This window comes from Nomascus leucogenys, chromosome 16 (assembly GCF_006542625.1).
Source record: "Nomascus leucogenys isolate Asia chromosome 16, Asia_NLE_v1, whole genome shotgun sequence".
In the NCBI taxonomy this organism is placed as follows: domain Eukaryota; kingdom Metazoa; phylum Chordata; class Mammalia; order Primates; family Hylobatidae; genus Nomascus; species Nomascus leucogenys.
This window is the reverse complement of record NC_044396.1, coordinates 2744352-2761348: the sequence shown is the minus strand read 5'-3', so window position 1 is coordinate 2761348 and position 16997 is coordinate 2744352.

Sequence of the window (16997 nt, the reverse complement as noted above, 5' to 3'; positions counted from 1 at the left end):
TTTGGAAGATATTAGCATTCTTAATCTTTATGAATGTTGACCTGCTTTAAACCACGCATTAATATTTATTAAGAGCTATATGATCTTTTTAAAAAGTTAAGTGCCTTTCAATAAATTTTTGAAAGTAATTTTATGTTACACATAATATCAGCTACTTTTACATTAGCTTTACTTATGAACACCTACTGTTTCTTTCCCTAAAATTCATTCAACATATATTCACTCAGAAAATATCTATTGAATTATTTTGTAGAGACAACTGTAAGAGAAAGAGAAAAGAGAGAAATGTAAGAAACTTAATAATATGAAAAAGAACATGATAGGAGAAAAATATATGAGACATCAATTCCTCTCGGGTCATCAGTAACAGCTTTGTTGGGAATACAGCATTTGATGAAACTCTTGGAGGAAACAGATTTTAAAAACCCAAATTTTTCTTTTAACTTTTATGTTTTCATAAAAATTTCATTGCCTTGCAGAAACTATAATAAAAAACTAAAACATTAATAATCCAAAGTTGGGTAAAAATGTATCCATGATAAATCTCAAACATTTGTCAGAATCCTATTGAAATTGTTTGACTTTAGAGTCGCAGTGCAAAATCTGTTTTAAACTCTTAAAAAATGGAAGTTCCTGAGAGTGAAAAATGATGGAGCAGGGGGAAAGGAGAGGGATCCATGTCTGCAGGTGCCTGTGAAACTGAGGTGGCCACAAAGAGTCTTCTGACATCTTTTCACATATCACCTGAAAAAATTATGAGACCCAAAAAAGTGGAGAAGCTTATGATTACTTTAATTCTAGTGGTGTTTAAAGACTTAATGCAGAAGACACCATTTTAATACACTCTTCCTCTTGGAGTTTGGCAAAACAACCCATAAGAGAGATATTGGATTTGTTTTCTTTGGCAGAGAGGAGCAGTCTGGACTTCTTTCATCTGAAACTCTTTACCGTCTTTGGAGAGAGAGCCGCTGAGATAATGGCCAACTTGTGCATTCTCCAAGGGACCCAAAAGGAAGCTGGAAGCATCTCTGAAAATATTGACATTCAACTGGAAGTTCCAAGAGTCATTACAAAAAAGAGAGAAAGGAAAAAGCATATATATTTATATTATATGTTATTATATATATTCTGATGTATTGTTTATTGATTTTTAATAGCCATTAGATTGCAACGTTATTCATCTAAAAATGTCTGAAGTGTCATGGGGTCACAGAGAGGCAATATCAATTAGTTGCTTAAGTTATGAATTCACAGCTAACCACAATACCCACTTAAGGAAAGCAGACAGTGCTTTTACAGTGCCTAAATATTATACAGGCAAATTGAATAATGAATTAAGACAATCATACAGAAAAACAAAAACCTAGCTAAAGAGTTTTATAATCTGAAAATCCCATTTTCTCTACCTAGATTTATCGAGATACATTGCTTGTTTTGCTTGATTTTTTTTTTCTATTTTTTTTTTTTTTTTGAGACGGAGCCTGGGTCTGTCACCCAGGCTGGAGTGCAGTGGCGAGATCTCGGCTCCACTGCAAGCTCTGCCTCCTGGGTTCACGCCATTCTCCTGCCTCAGCCTCCTGAGTAGCTGGGATTACAGGCGCCTGCCACCAAGCCCAGCTAACTTTTTTTTTTTGTATTTTCAGTAGAACGGGGTTTCACCCTGTTAGCCAGGATGGTCTTGATCTCCTGACCTCATGATCCACCCGCCTCGGCCTCCCAAAGTGCTGGGATTACAGGCGTGAGCCACCACACCTGGCTCTTGATTGAATTTTAATTGCATTTTAAATTAGGGTCAGATAGAATATCTTAGAGAAACCGGGTACTAGGTGGGCATTTCAGGGGGCTTCTTCACCAAGTGCTAGAAGCCATATGGCCTGGAGATGAGAACATAAGAATGCAGGCTATGGTATCAAAGCTAGGCTCTGCTGTTTCCCAACCAGGTGAGCCTGGTTGATTTACTTGACCTCTCTGAACCTCAGTTTTCATGTCTGTAAAATAGAGTAAACAACTAACTCTTAGAGTCCTGCTGAGGGGTAAAACACGTAGCACAATATTTAATAAATGAGAGCCATTATTATCACTGCATGCTCAAGTAATTTCTTCAACTTCTTGATTTAAGCACTGCTCACTTCAAGTTGGAATTGATGTCTTTTTTTTTTGAACTGGCTTAAATACGAAACAAAAGAACATGTTTCAGCAACTTTTCTAACAACCACCTAAAACCCTTGGAAAGGCCTCTCAATTTTAGGCTTGAGAACTGGCATGAAGAAAGACATTTTTTAAAATAATAGATATTACATGAAAAGTTATCCCCTTGCTGCAGTCTCTCAGGCTTTTGCAGACACTAATGATCCTGGGAACAAACACAAGCTAGCACCTGGACTTTTTGCATTTGGATCCAGGCACCCCCTGCCCCCCATCACTAGCCATCACAAAGGCTGGAAAGACATGTGTAAGGTGTGCCTCTTGGACACAGTATTTCCTTCGGATGGGACATTAAACGTTGGACTTTAGTACTGTATTCATTGGAGACATTGGAATGCTTTCACAGGTGAAGATTTTAAGTAAACTTCTATACAGATTTTTAATGAGAAAGCTAGGCATATCTCTTTTTGCATTGGTTTGAATAAAATCTCCTGAAAAAGAGAAAGACTGATTACTACTGTAGGATGACTATGGTTAACAATTATATATGATGTAGTTTCAAATAGCTAGAAGGAGAATATTGGATCATTCAACACAAAGAAATGATAAATGTTTTAGATGATGGATATACCAATTACCTTGATGCAATCACTATACATTATACATATGGAAACATCACCATATACCCATGAATATGATCAATTATTATTTGTCAGTCTAAAAACGTAACAGTTTCTTAGAAGAGTAGGATAATATTTGTTGTCCTTTCCAAACATATTATCTCATAAATGGTATTTTGTGATATGCTGCTTGGGTGTATTGTGTTGCCTTAGCCCCCTTCCAAATGTCCTCTTCCTGGATATTCACTGTGGATGGCTAGGTGTGCCTGACCATCCACCCCTCTATGGTGCCTCTTGGCATAAAATAATGGTGGGGAAAAAAACCAGCAGAGTAAACTAGAATAATGCCACAAACTCCAGAGACCATTGTAAATATTGACTTCTGTTGTGCTCACAGCAGTCTTGCAGTAAGTGTCAGTTGTCTTTAAGATTGCATGTAATCAATGCACTGTGACGAGTTTTATGGTTATAATTATGAGCAGAAAACTAACCTGCAGACCCAGCTTATCCACTGAAAGAACAGTGAACCAAGCCTACATCCACAAGACTAGAACATACTTTTAAGTGTAATTAGCACAGTGCTTGGCTTTAATGGTGCAATTCTTCATGACTGTGATGAATCTAGAAGAAATGTGAAAAAAATGACAGCCTAGCTTACCCAACTCTATAAAAGTCAGACCAAATTACTCAGAGTATTTATATGGCAATGGAAAAATATTTTTAAAGCAGAACAATTTCTGATCACCATGGATTCTGATCCACGTAATCAGACAGCTCTATGTTTGGTCAAGAATAGCACAATTTTCCATTCCACTTTGAAAAATAGAAATTTTTGCTCAACATTTATCAAAAGTCTTCTTTGATCATTTTTTCTATTCTTACCTTAAAAATGTCTCAGTAAATGAAACAAATGAAAAGCAAAATTAGTGATTCCACTGGCTTTTTTCCCAAACTAAGTACACACAGCAAAATGAGATTTTTATATTTCTAAACATCTGCATTTCATTCACATCTTCTCCTAAGTAGAGAATTAGAGACAGAATGAAGGACCAGTTCTTCATCTACAGAACAAGGGTGCCCTGGATTGAATAGGCCAAATGTCTTAGAAAGTCCATCCACTGACAGAAAAACCCTAAACCACACCTCACAGTTGTGAATAGTCTTATATGTTTCCTCCTACCCAGCAGATTGTCCTGGGTGACTGCTTACATTCTTTAGATTTGGTAATAAACAGTTGCCATTTTGACCATTTCTTTTTGTAGACTCACAAACTGCAGAATAACTAAATAACTCCTTTCCTTTGATGGCCTTGCCCAAGGGCTGCTTTAGCACCTCATAAATCCTGTTATTGTATGGGATCATTTGGCAGTGTGTGGATTTTTCTGTTAAATCACAGTAAGAAGAAGATCAGGAGGAAACCTGAAAAATAAAGCATTATAGTGGCATTAGAAGATTTATAGTGAGAGAGAATAGCACTGGCAAAACCCCAGCCAGGCCTTTGTTACTGGTAAGAAGACATGGCTAAGCATTAAATATCTCTTGTATTAGCTGAGGGTAGAACTTAAAGTTAGATCCAGTTCTTTTTTTCTCCTACACATTTCTGGTGTCAGTGAGAATAGAATAGAATTTTAACGTAGGCACAACTATCAAGGAGATTGACTGAGGCAGTGTTTATGCCCATTTGTATAGATGTCCTGTAAATGGACTTATTACATGGTCATAGGAAAAAAATAGGCATAAGAAACAGAGAACACTTAAACTATTGTACATGTGTTGCTTTTGTTTTGTGTATGTGTATGCTTTCCTCAGAGGGTCTCTGTCCAATAAGCGTGCCTAAAAGCATTGCAGAAATTTGCAGTTTTTATAAACTGCATTTTCATGTCTCAAGAAGCAGATAGTATGAGGTTGGGAAGGTTGGGGTTTGCCAGGCCATGTCATGTCGGCTGTTGGAGAGAGGCCAGCAGTGGATTGGAAATCCAAATTGTACCCCGTTTAATAAAATCTGTGCTATTCCTTGGATAAGAAATGTTAGCTGCTGTTTATAAAATGCTTCGAGAACACAGAAGTATAAAAACATACAAAGCATTTCCCCTAATGCTATCAAATTTAAATGTTTTCTAGCAAGTTGAAACCAGTATAAAGCTTGAGTAATTAACAGATTAAGATCTATCGACAGACTCTTCACGTCAGAAATTAAAAGGAAAATTACAGGTCTCTTAAGAAGTTAAGGCTTCTCATAAAGCAAGGGCAAGGAATAACTGCACACCTTAACGGAAATTTTTTTTGGCAAAATAAGCAGCACTAAATTATACGGAATGTGTAATTCTTTTGAACTCTGAGACTGCGAATCCTATAAAATAGAAGTTTCAGGTTTTTTTAAGTGATTGTTAATATCAAAAGAAATGTATTGGAAATAACTAACAATAAATTTTGACTGTGTTGAAACTTATCTAAGCCTTGACCAAGGGTGCCATTTCGCCTCTATACTCTCTCCCCAGGTGATCGCAAACACTCCCAGACCTTCTAATATCATGTATATGCAACTCAATGAATCCCAAATTCAATATCCCACCTCTGGTATCTTACTTGAGCTCAAAACTGTTGTGCTCAGTTACCAGGCTGACAACTCTAATCTCTAATTTATCACCTGTCTCAAAGTTAACTTGTCCAATTTCACCCCACACGTGTTTACATGCACAGACACACACCCACACACACAAACACACAAAATAAAAACAAAACTGCTTGTCCTTTCCCATCCCATTAAATAGTATCACCTTTCTCCCAATTGCCCAGACCAAAACCTAGGAATTTCCCATAATTATTCTCTTTCTCTCACCTCCCATAGGTAATCCTTCAACAAGATCTGTTGGCTCTACCTTTAGAATACATACCAAATACTTCCACTTCTCTTCCTTTCCACTGCTGCTATGCTATTCTAAAGCACCATTAATTCTCTTTGGCTCCTTAGAGGATCTACTGCCTCTATTCTTGTACTCAGTCCAAGGAAAAGGACATAGATAGAATTCCACAAATTGTAAGGAGGCAATTGAAGGTGCTTGAACAGGGATATAGAAATTAAACAGTCAGCAAAGTGAATTAGCACAACGAGAGGATCCCATTATGATAAAGGGCAACTGAAAAGGTGCAAGGAGAAGATGGCCAATTGGTAATGTGATAATTGTTAAGAAGCACTTAAATTTCACCAAAAGAAAAGACAACCAAACTAAGAATTACAGGCATTAAGACATCCTCCCAACTCTAATCTAAACTATCATACAGCTATTGACTAGTTAGTGAAAATGATCAATTAGTAGGCATTACAAACCCCATGTGAGCACTGTATCAAAGGAACTGACATCTATGCATTTATTGGTTTAGTCCATTAAATTATCAATCAACAAACACTTGTTGAGAAGTATTCCACCCAGGTACCATGGTCTACCCTAGTAGTACTGAGATTAAATTGGTAAAGAACCCTCTAGGAGCTCACAACCTAGAGAAAGTAATGCAAGTAGAGGGGGTGGCTGGCAAGATGGCCAAATAGGAACAGCTCTGGTCTGCAGCTCCCAGCGAGATCAACGCAGAAGGCAGGTGATTTCTGCATTTCCAACTGAGGTACTCAGCTCATCTCATCGGGACTGGTTAGACAGTGGATGCAGCCCACTGAGGATGAGCAGAAGCAGGGTGGGGTGTCGCCTCACCCGGGAAGTGCAAGGAGTTGGGAAACTCCCTCCCCTAGCCAAGGGAAGCCATGAGGGACTGTGTGGTGAGGAATGGTGCATTCCAGCCCAGATACTATGCTTTTCCCACGGCCTTCACAACCTACAGACCAGGAGATTCCCTCAAATGCCTACACTACCAGGGCCCTGGGTTTCAGGTAGAAAATGGGGCGGCCAATTGGGCAGACACTGAGCTAGCTGCAGGAGTTTTTTCATACCCTAGTGGTGCCTGGAACAGCAGTGAGACAGAACCATTCACTCCCCTGGAAAGGGGGCTGAAGCCAGGGAGTCAAGTGGTCTAGCTCAGTGGATCCCATTTCCACGGAGCCCAGCAAGCTAGAATCCACTGGCTTGAAATTCTCACTGCCAGCACAGCAGTCTGAAGTTGACCTGGGACACTTGAGCTTGGTGGGGTGAGGGTCCACCATTACTGAGGTTTGAGTAAGTGGTTTTCCCACACAGTGTAAACAAAGCCACCGAGAAGTTCAAACTGGGTAGAGCCCATTGCTGCTCGGTAAAGCCGCTGTAGCCAGACTGCCTATCTAGATTCCTCCTCTCTGAGCAGGACATCTCTGAAAGAAAGGCAGCAGCCCCAGTCAGGGGCTTATAGCTAAAACTCCCTTCTCACTGGGACAGAGCACAAGGGGCAAGGGGCAGCTGTGGGCACAGCTCCAGCAGACTTAAACATTCCTGCCTGCCAGCACTGAAGAAAGCAGCAGATCTCCCAGCACAGCACTCAAGCTCTGCTAAAGGACAGACTGCCTCCTCAAGTGGGTCCCTGACCCCCATGCCTTCTAACTGGCAGACACATTCCAGCAGGGGTTGACAGACACCTCATACAGGAGAGCTCCAACTGGCATCTGGTGGGTGCCCCTCTGGGATGAAGCTTCCAGAGGAAGGAACAGGCAGCAATATTTGCCGTTCTGCAGCCTCCGCTGGTGATACCCAGGCCAAGAAGGTCTGGAGTGGACCTCCAGCAAACTTCAGCAGACCTGCAGCAGAGAGGTCTGTTAGAAGGAAAACTAGCAAAAAGGAATAGCATCAACATCAACAAAAAAGATGTCCACACAAAAACCCCATCCGAAGGTCACCAACATCAAAGACCAAAGGTAGATATATCCATGAAGATGAGGAAAAACCAGCACAAAAAGGCTGAAAATTCCAAAAACCAGAATGCCTCTTCTCCTCCAAAAGATCACAACTCCTTGCCAGCAAAGGAACAAAACTGAATGAAGAATGAGTTTGACGAAATGACAGCAGAAGTAGGCTTCAGAAGGTGGGTAATAACAAACTCCTTCAAACTAAAGGAGTATGTTTCAACCCAATGCAAGGAAGCTAAGAACCTTGATAAAAAGGTTAGAGGAATTTCTAACTAGAATAACCAGTTTAGAAAAGAACATAAATGACCTGATGGAGATGAAAAACACAGCACAAGAACTTCGTGAAGCATACACAAGTATCAGTAGCTGAATCAATCAAGTGGAAGAAAGGATATCAGAGACTGAAGATCAACTTAATGAAATAAAATGTGAAGACAACATTAGAGAAAAAAGAACAAAAACAAACAAACAAAGCCTCCAAGAAATATGGGACTGTGTGAAAAGATCAAACCTACATTTGATTGGTGTACCCGAAAGTGATGGGGAGAATGGAACCAAGTTGGAAAACACTCTTCAGGATATTATCCAGGAGAACTTCCCCAACATAGCAAGACAGGGCAACATTCAAATTCAGGAAATACAGAGAACACCACTAAGATACTCCTCAAGAAGATCAACCCCAAGACACATAATCGTCAGATTCACCAAGGTTGAAATGAAGGAAAAAATGTTAAGCGCAGCCAGAAAGAAAGGTCGGGTTACCCACAAAGGGAAGCCCATCAGACTAACAGCAGATCTCTTGGCAGAAATCCTACAAGCCAGAAAAGAGTGGGGGCCAATATTCAACATTCTTAAAGAAAAGAATTTTCAACCCAGAATTTCATATCCAGCCAAACTATGCTTCATAAGTGAAGGAGAAATAAAATATTTTGTAGACAAGCAAATGCTTGTCACCACCAGGCCTGCCTTACAAGAGCTCCTGAAGGAAGCACTAAACATGGAAAGGAACGACTGGTACCAACCCTGCAAAAACATACCAAATTGTAAAGAACATTGACACTATGAAGAAACTGCATCAACTAACATGCAAAATAACCAGCTAGCATCATAATGGCAGGATCAAATTCACACATAACAATATTAACCTTAAATGTAAACAGGCTAAATGCCCCAATTAAAAGACAGGGACTGGAAAATTGGGTGAAGAGTCAAGAACCACCAGTGTGCTGTATTCAGGAGACCCATCTCATGAGCAAAGAAACACATAGGCTCAAAATAAAGGGATGGAGGAATATTTATCAAGCAAATGGAAAGCAAAAAAAAAAAAAAAAGCAGGGGTTGCAATCCTAGTCTCTGATAAAACAGACTTTAAACCAAAAAAGATCAATAAAGACAAAGAAGGGCATAACATAATGGTAAAGGGATCAACGCAACAAGAAGAGCCAACTATCCTAAATATATATGCACCCAATACAGGAGCACCCAGATTCATTAAGCAAGTTCTTAGAGACCTACAAAGAGACTTAGACTCCCACAAATAATAGTGGGAGACTTTAACACCCCACTGTCAATATTAGACAGATCAATGAGACAGAAAATTAATAAGGATATTCAGGACTTGAACTCAGCTCTGGATCAAGCAGACCTAATAGGCATCTACAGAACTCTCCACCCCAAATCAACAGAATATACATTCTTCTCAGCACCACATCGCACTTATTCTAAAATTGACCGCATAATTGAAAGCAAAACACTCTTCAGCAAATGCAAAAGAACAGAAATCATAACAAACTATCTCAGACCACAGTGCAATCAAATTAGAACTCAGGATTAAGAAACTCACTCAAAACCACACAACTACAGGAAAACTGAACAACCTGCTCCTGAATAACTATTGGGTAAGTGACAAAACGAAGGCAGAAATAAGTAAGTTTTTTGAAACCAATGAGAACAAAGACACAAAGTACCAGAACCTCTGGGACACAACTAAAGCAGTGTTTAGGGGGAAGTTTATAGCACTAAATGCCCACAGGAGAAAGCAGCAGAAAAGATCTAAAATCGACACCCTAACATCACAATTAAAAGAACCAGAAAAGCAAGGGCAAACAAATTCAAAAGCTAGCAGAAGACAGGAAATAACTAAGATCAGAGCAGAACTGAAGGAGATAGAGACACGAAAAACCCTTCAAAAAACAATGAATCCAGGAGCTGATTTTTTGAAAAGATCAACAAAATAGACAGACCACTAGCCAGACTAATAAAGAAGAAAAGAGAGAAGAATAAAATAGACACAAGAAAAAATGATAAAAGAGATATCACCACTGATCCCATAGAAATACAACCTATCATCAAAGAATACTGTAAACACCTCTACACAAATGAACTAGAAAATCTAGAAGAAATGAATAAATTCCTGGACACGTGCACCCTCCCAAGACTAAACTAGGAAGAAGTTGAATCCCTGAATAGACCAATAACAAGTTCTGAAAGTGAGGCAGTAATTAATAGCCTACCAACAAATAAAAGTCCAGGACCAGACGGATTCACAGCCGAATTCTACCAGAGGTACAAAGAGGAGCTGGTACCATTCCTTCTGAAACTATTCCAATCAATAGAAAAAGAGGGACTCCTCCCTAACTCCTTTTATGATGCCAGCATCATCCTGATACCAAAACCTGGCAGAGACACAACAAAAACAAGAAAATTTCAGGCCAATATCCCTGATGAACATCAATGCGAAAATCCACAATAAAATACTGGCAAACTGAATCCAGCAGCACATCAAAAAGCTTATCCACCACGATCAAGTCAGCCTCATATCTGGGATGCAAGGCTGGTTCAACATATGCAAATCAATAAATGTAATCCATCACCAATGACAAAAACCACATGATTATCTCAATAGGTACAGAAAAGGCCTTTGATAAAATTCAACACCCCTTCATGCTAAAAACTCTCAATAAACTAGGTACTGTGAGAATGTATCTCAAAATAACGAGAGCTATTTATGACAAACCCACAGCCAATATCATACTGAATGGGCAAAAGCTGGAAGCATTCCCTTTGAAAACTGGCACAAGACAAGGATGCCCTCTCTCACCACTCCTATTCAACATAGTATTGGAAGTTCTGGCCAGGGCAATCAGGCAAGAGAAAGAAATAAAGGGTGTTGAAATAGGAAGAGAGGAAGTCAAATTGTCTCTGTTTGCAGATGACATAATTGTATATTTAGAAAACCTCATCGTCTCAGCCCATACTCTCCTTAAGCTGATAAGCAACTTCAGCAAAGTCTTAGGATACAAAATCAATGTGCAAAAATCACAAGCATTCCTACACACCAATAACAGACAAACAGCCAAATCATGAGTGAAGTCCCATTCACAATTGCTACAAAGAGAATAAAATAACTAGGAATCCAACTTACAAGGGATGTGAAGGACCTCTTCAAGGAGAACTACAAACCACTGCTCAAGGAAATAAGAGAGGACACAAACAAATGGAAAAACATTCCATGCTCATGGATAGGAAGAATCAATATCGTGAAAATGGCCATACTGCCCAAAGTAATTTATAGATTTAATACTGTCCCTATCAAGCTATCGTTGACTTTCTTCACAGAATTAGAAGAAACTACTTAAAATTTCACATGGAACCAAAAAAAGAGCTCCTATAGCCAAGATAATCCTAAGCAAAAAGAACAAACCTGGAGGTATCACGCTAACTACCTGACTTCAAACTATACTACATGTCTACAGTAACCAAAACAGCATGGTACTGGTACCAAAACAGATATATAGACCAACGGAAAAGAACAGAGGTCTCAGAAATAATGCCACACATCTACAACCATCTGATCTTTGACAAACCTGATGAAAACAAGGAATGGGAAAGGATTTTCTATTTAATAAATGATGTTGGGAAAACTGGCTAGCCATATGCAGAAAACTAAAACTGGACCGCTTCCTTACAACTTACACAAAAATTAACTCAAGATGGATTAAAGACTTAAACATAAGACCTAAAACCATAAAAACCCTAGAAGAAAACCTAAGCAATACCATTCAGGACATGGGCATGGGCAAAGACTTCATGAATAAAACACCAAAAGCAATGGCAACAAAAACCAAAATTGACAAATGGGATCTAATTAAACTAAAGAGCTTCTGCACAGCAAAAGAAACTATCATCAAAGTGAACAGGCAACCTACAGAATAGGAGAAAATTTTTGCAATCTATCCATCTGACAAAGGGCGAATATCCAGAATCTACAAGGAACTTAAACAAATTTACAAGAAAAAAACAAACAATCCCATCAAAAAGTGGGCAAAGGATATGAACAGACACTTCTCAAAAGAAGACAGCCAACAAACATATGAAAAAAAGCTCATCATCACTGGTCATTAGAGAAATGCAAATCAAAACCATGATGAGATACCATCTCAAGTTAGTTAGAATGGCGATCATTAAAAAGTTGGGAAACAACAGATGCTAGAGAGGATGTGAATGCTCTCTAGGAATGCTTTTACACTGTTGGCTGAAGTGTAAATTAGTTCAACCATTGTGGAAGACAGTGTGGCGATTCCTCCAGGATCTAGAACCAGAAATACCATTTGACCCAGCACCCCCATTACTGGGTATATACCCAAAGGATTATAAATCATTCTACCATAAAGACACATGCACACGTATGTTTATTGCGGCACTGTTCACAATAGCAAAGACTTGGAACCAACCCAAATGCCCATCAATGATAGACTGGATAAAGAAAATGTGGCACATATATACCATGAAATACTATGCAGCCACAAAAAGATGAGTTCATGTCCTTTGCAGGGACATGGATGAAGCTGGAAACCATCATTCTCAGCAAACTAACACAGGAACAGAAAACCAAACACTGCATGTTCTCACTCATAAGTGGGGGTCGAACAATGAGAACACATGGACACAGGGAGGGGAACATCACAGATTGGGGCCTGTCGGGGGTGGGGGGCTAGGGGAGAGATAGCATTAGGAGAAATACCTAATGTAGATGACGGGTTGATGGGTGCAGCAAACCACCATGGCACGTGTATAGCTATGTAACGAACCTGCACATTCTCCACATGTATCCCAAAACTTAAAGTATAATTTAAAAAATTTTAAAAAACAAAGAAATGCAAGTAAATAATTACAGTTTTATGTGACACATGTCATGAGAGTGGTAGGAACAAGAGTCAATATTAGGAGCATCCAAAAAAATCCCATTCTACATGGGATGCTGAGGTGGGAGAATTGCTTGAGCCCAGGAGTTGAAGAACAGCATGGGAAACGTAATGACACCCTGTATCTAGAAATCTTTTTTTTAATTTAATTTTTAAAAAATTTTTATGGTGGCACATGCCTGTAATCCTAGTTATTTGGGAGGCTGAGGCAACAGGATCCCTTGAGTCCAGGAATTCAAGGGTACAGTAAGCTCTGATTGTATCACTGCACTGGAGCCCAGGCTATAGAGCACGACCCTGTTTCTAATGAAAAAAGAAGACTTCCTTGAGGATTGCTGTTCAACTTGGGAAGTGAAGATTGAGTGGGGGTTTTCTAGGTCTACAAGGAAATGTCCACAAGGAGGAGGAGAGCATTGAAGAAGAGGGAACAATATGTGAATGGGTAAAATCAGTGTCTTGAAGGATTGATGATGGCTATGTGGTCAAAATAGGAAATTTTTAAAACTTTCTTTTTAGTGATAGGGGACTTTCTGCCTTGGGTTTCAGAGAAAAACCAGTCTCTCATTTTTTAATGCTCTAAAACTTTTTATGTGTCTCAGCTCAGAAGCACGGCAATTCAGTTGCTCCATAGCCAATCACATATTGCATACTGACTACAACTACCAGATGTAAGGCACAATAGGGTCAAAGGATGCATGAGACAGACTCTGTCCTCAATCAAGTCACAGTTTAGATAAACCATCCAGATTAGCAACACAAATTAGAAAGAAATCACTCTTTTCTATCATAGGTAAAAATATCACAAAGTTTTAGAAGAAACTAGTTAATTTCTTAGTTTAAAATGTACAACATGGTAAGTTCAAAAAACTGATAGACATTAACATCTTTTTCTCCCTGAAAAGAAAGATGAGCATTATGTTTTTATAGTAGAAAAGGAAATACGATGTCAATTGTGTAGTTACGACCTGTTGCTTGCTATCTCTCACTGCCAGGGAAGACCCCACCTACTCAGATGGGGAGGACTGTAGGGAACACCTAGGAAAGTTGAATGCAAGGTAATAGGGCCCTGGAGTCCACAAGCCACACTTTCCCCAAGTTTTGCATAACAGAAGCAGAGAAGCCGTCCCTCAAAAGTCCATGTAGCCTCATCGGTAGTAATCAGCATGGACTCATAACACAAGCCCTATTGTGTATTGGGCTCTTACTATGTTGCAGTGTCATTCTAAGCACTGTATTGACTTCTTTATCCTTATAACAACACTACCAGGTAAGCGCTAATATCACCATCCTCATTATAAACAGGAGGAAACTGACAGAGAACTGGCTTGCCCATGGTCACTCCACTGTATTAGTTTTCTGTGGTTGCTGTAACAAATTACCACAAACTTGGAGGCTTAAAACAATAAAAATTTATTCTCTCACAGTTCTGGGGAAAGGAAGTACAAAATCACCGTGTTGGCAAGGTCACACTCCCCCCAGAGGCACTATCGAAGAATCCTCTTCTGCCTCTCCCAGTTTTTGGTGGCTCCTGGGGTTCCTTGGTTTGTGACTGTGTCATTCCTATCTCCGCCTCCATTTTCTCATGTTCTCCTGCTCTGTCTGTGTCTTCTCTCCTTCTTCTAAGGACATTTATCGTTCCATTTAGGGCCAGGATGATCGAGAGTCTTAACTTACATGACTTCTGCAAACACCTTTCCTTCCAAATAAAGTCACATTCACAGGGCTGGACTATTAGGACATGGACACATTTTATGGGGGGTACCACCGTTCAACTCACTACAGTAGCTATCAAGGAATGAAGCTAGAATTCACCACCAAGCAGTCTGACTCCAGGGTGCTTCCTCTCCAAGCCACCCCAATATACTGCTTTACAAAGACCAAGATATGGGGAAAAGGGGCAAATCAGAGAGCATTCCTGGATGTTCTGCATTAGGTAAGATTGCTGAAACCTTCATTTGACCCTGATCAGTGGGGAAGAGTATTCCAGAAACGACTGATATATAATTTCTTACCAGCCCATGTTTAAAGGTAAGATGGCATTTCTTTAACCCTGTATTGTGGAGTAAACTTTGTTCCTACAACTACAGAAGATTAAAGAATAACACTAGGTCATTTTTCCCCATTTGCTGGGAAATCAGGTAAATGTTTAAACATCAAAATTTGTGCTATGTTTTCCACGCAGTTCAAGGAGTTAAATGATTTAGCCAATCTCAGAAAAGTAGCTTCTCTATGATAATGGAAAAAGAGAGACTTGCATGTTGGGAAGGAGTCTCAGCTTCTAAGGAAAATAGACGCTTAAGTTAATTAACCAAAGACCTCTGGTCTGGCAGTTGAGGCCTCTAGTAATCCAGGTGTGCTTTACTCCAACAACCCTGGGCAAATCCCATGGCATTTTAATGGCCTCAGTTTCCTCATCTGTAAAGTAAGATGGTTAGAATAAATAACTCTAGCAGTTTATGATTTGCTTTAAAAATTTTTGCTCAGAAAGGTTTCTTTGGCTTGACAACTTCACTACTATGCAAAAAGATCTTGAAGAAAAACCATTATATTTAAATATTTATTTTTCTATTGAGTTATATCATATTCCACTTAATTTTTAGCAAAATTTTTAGCAACAAACTTCCAAAAGAAATTTTCTTTAGAAATTCTCCACAAACTTGAAACTAATTTTGCATACATCAACTTTTACTCCGCATACATCAACTTTTACTCCGCACTAAAAGTTCCCCAGAGAAGAATTTCCTCATAAATTAATGATTTTAATATCTGCTGGGAAACTTCAATCCTAATTATCTCCTAAAAATCACAAAATAATTGGTAATGGTACAATTTATACCAATAAATCATTTTCAGGGGTAGGAGCTCCCACTTTTGGAAAGTCTAACTATATCATTGGTAATTCGGTTGTAAGTTGCTAAATTAGTTGCATGAGAAATTGCACAGGACCTTTGGAATTATTTTAATGCATTCAAATTGCCTCAGTTTTGCATCAAGTCACTTATAAATATCTTTTGAGGAAAGAATACATCTTGAATAGATCAGTAGGTATTAAGCATCAACTTCTCATATTCAAAACTATCAATAATGATTTCACTGAAGCCAGGTGACTAGCTTTAGAAAATGGTTCTTTATTCTCTCCCCAAACTACTGGAAAGAGGTGTTTAATGGAACAATCATGTTTCACTCATGAACTCCACAGCCACCATCGTACTGTAGGCACTCATAGCAATTCAACCAAGGTGGTTGTTAAAACAGAAAACACAAAACACGTTTAATCTGCAGGTAACATTGAAATTTAAACTTCCTATTTTCTTTGTGTATGTTCAGAACTTTAAAACTCAGCCTGAAATAAGAAAATATATGTCAGCAAGAGCATAAAATATCTTGGCAACCACTTCTGAGCAGTTGCCCTCAACTTTAATGTGAGGGGCTTCACCAGCTCAGTCTGCCATCACTCAAAGTACCCAGCAACAAACAAGGTTAGCCAATAAAAATAACTTCTTTGAGACAGAGTCTCATTCTGTTGCCCAGGCTGGAGTACAGTGGCATTGTGTTGACTCACTGCAACCTCCATCTCCTGGGTTCAAGCAATTCTCCTGCCTCAGCCTCCCGAGTAGCTGGGATTACAGGCGCCCACCACCATGCCAGATAATTTTTTTTATATTTTCAGTAGAGATAGGGTTTCACCATGTTGGCCAGGCTGGTCTCGAACTCCTGACCTCAGGTGATTCACTCGCCTCAGCCTCCCAAACTGTTGGGATTACAGGCGTGAGCCACTGTGCCCAGCCCTTATTTCCCAGGAACCAATTTCCCCACTTGTCTGACAGTACTTATAATTTCACCACCCTCTTTTTTTTATTTTTTTATTTTAATGTCTTATTTTGTCCAGTGTTTCACCTGGATCATCCTGCCAACTTTCCTCATGTTAAATTAAACTCCTGTAAACACTTTACCATCCCCAACCCTTCATTACCTTCCCCAGAGGAAAGAGGTGGAGTTTTCACTCTTTGTTTACTTCCTTACCAGTTTTGCTGTCTCGCTGTATGATTCCTCCCTATTCCCGGAAGAAGATTTTTTTCAAGTTATCATAATCTACAAATTGGATTCATAATAACCTCTATAGACTGATTCTTTTGTTCTTACAGAGTATACAACCCTGGGGTGACATTTAGTTTTTTATATCTGAAGCAACATCACAAAAATTGG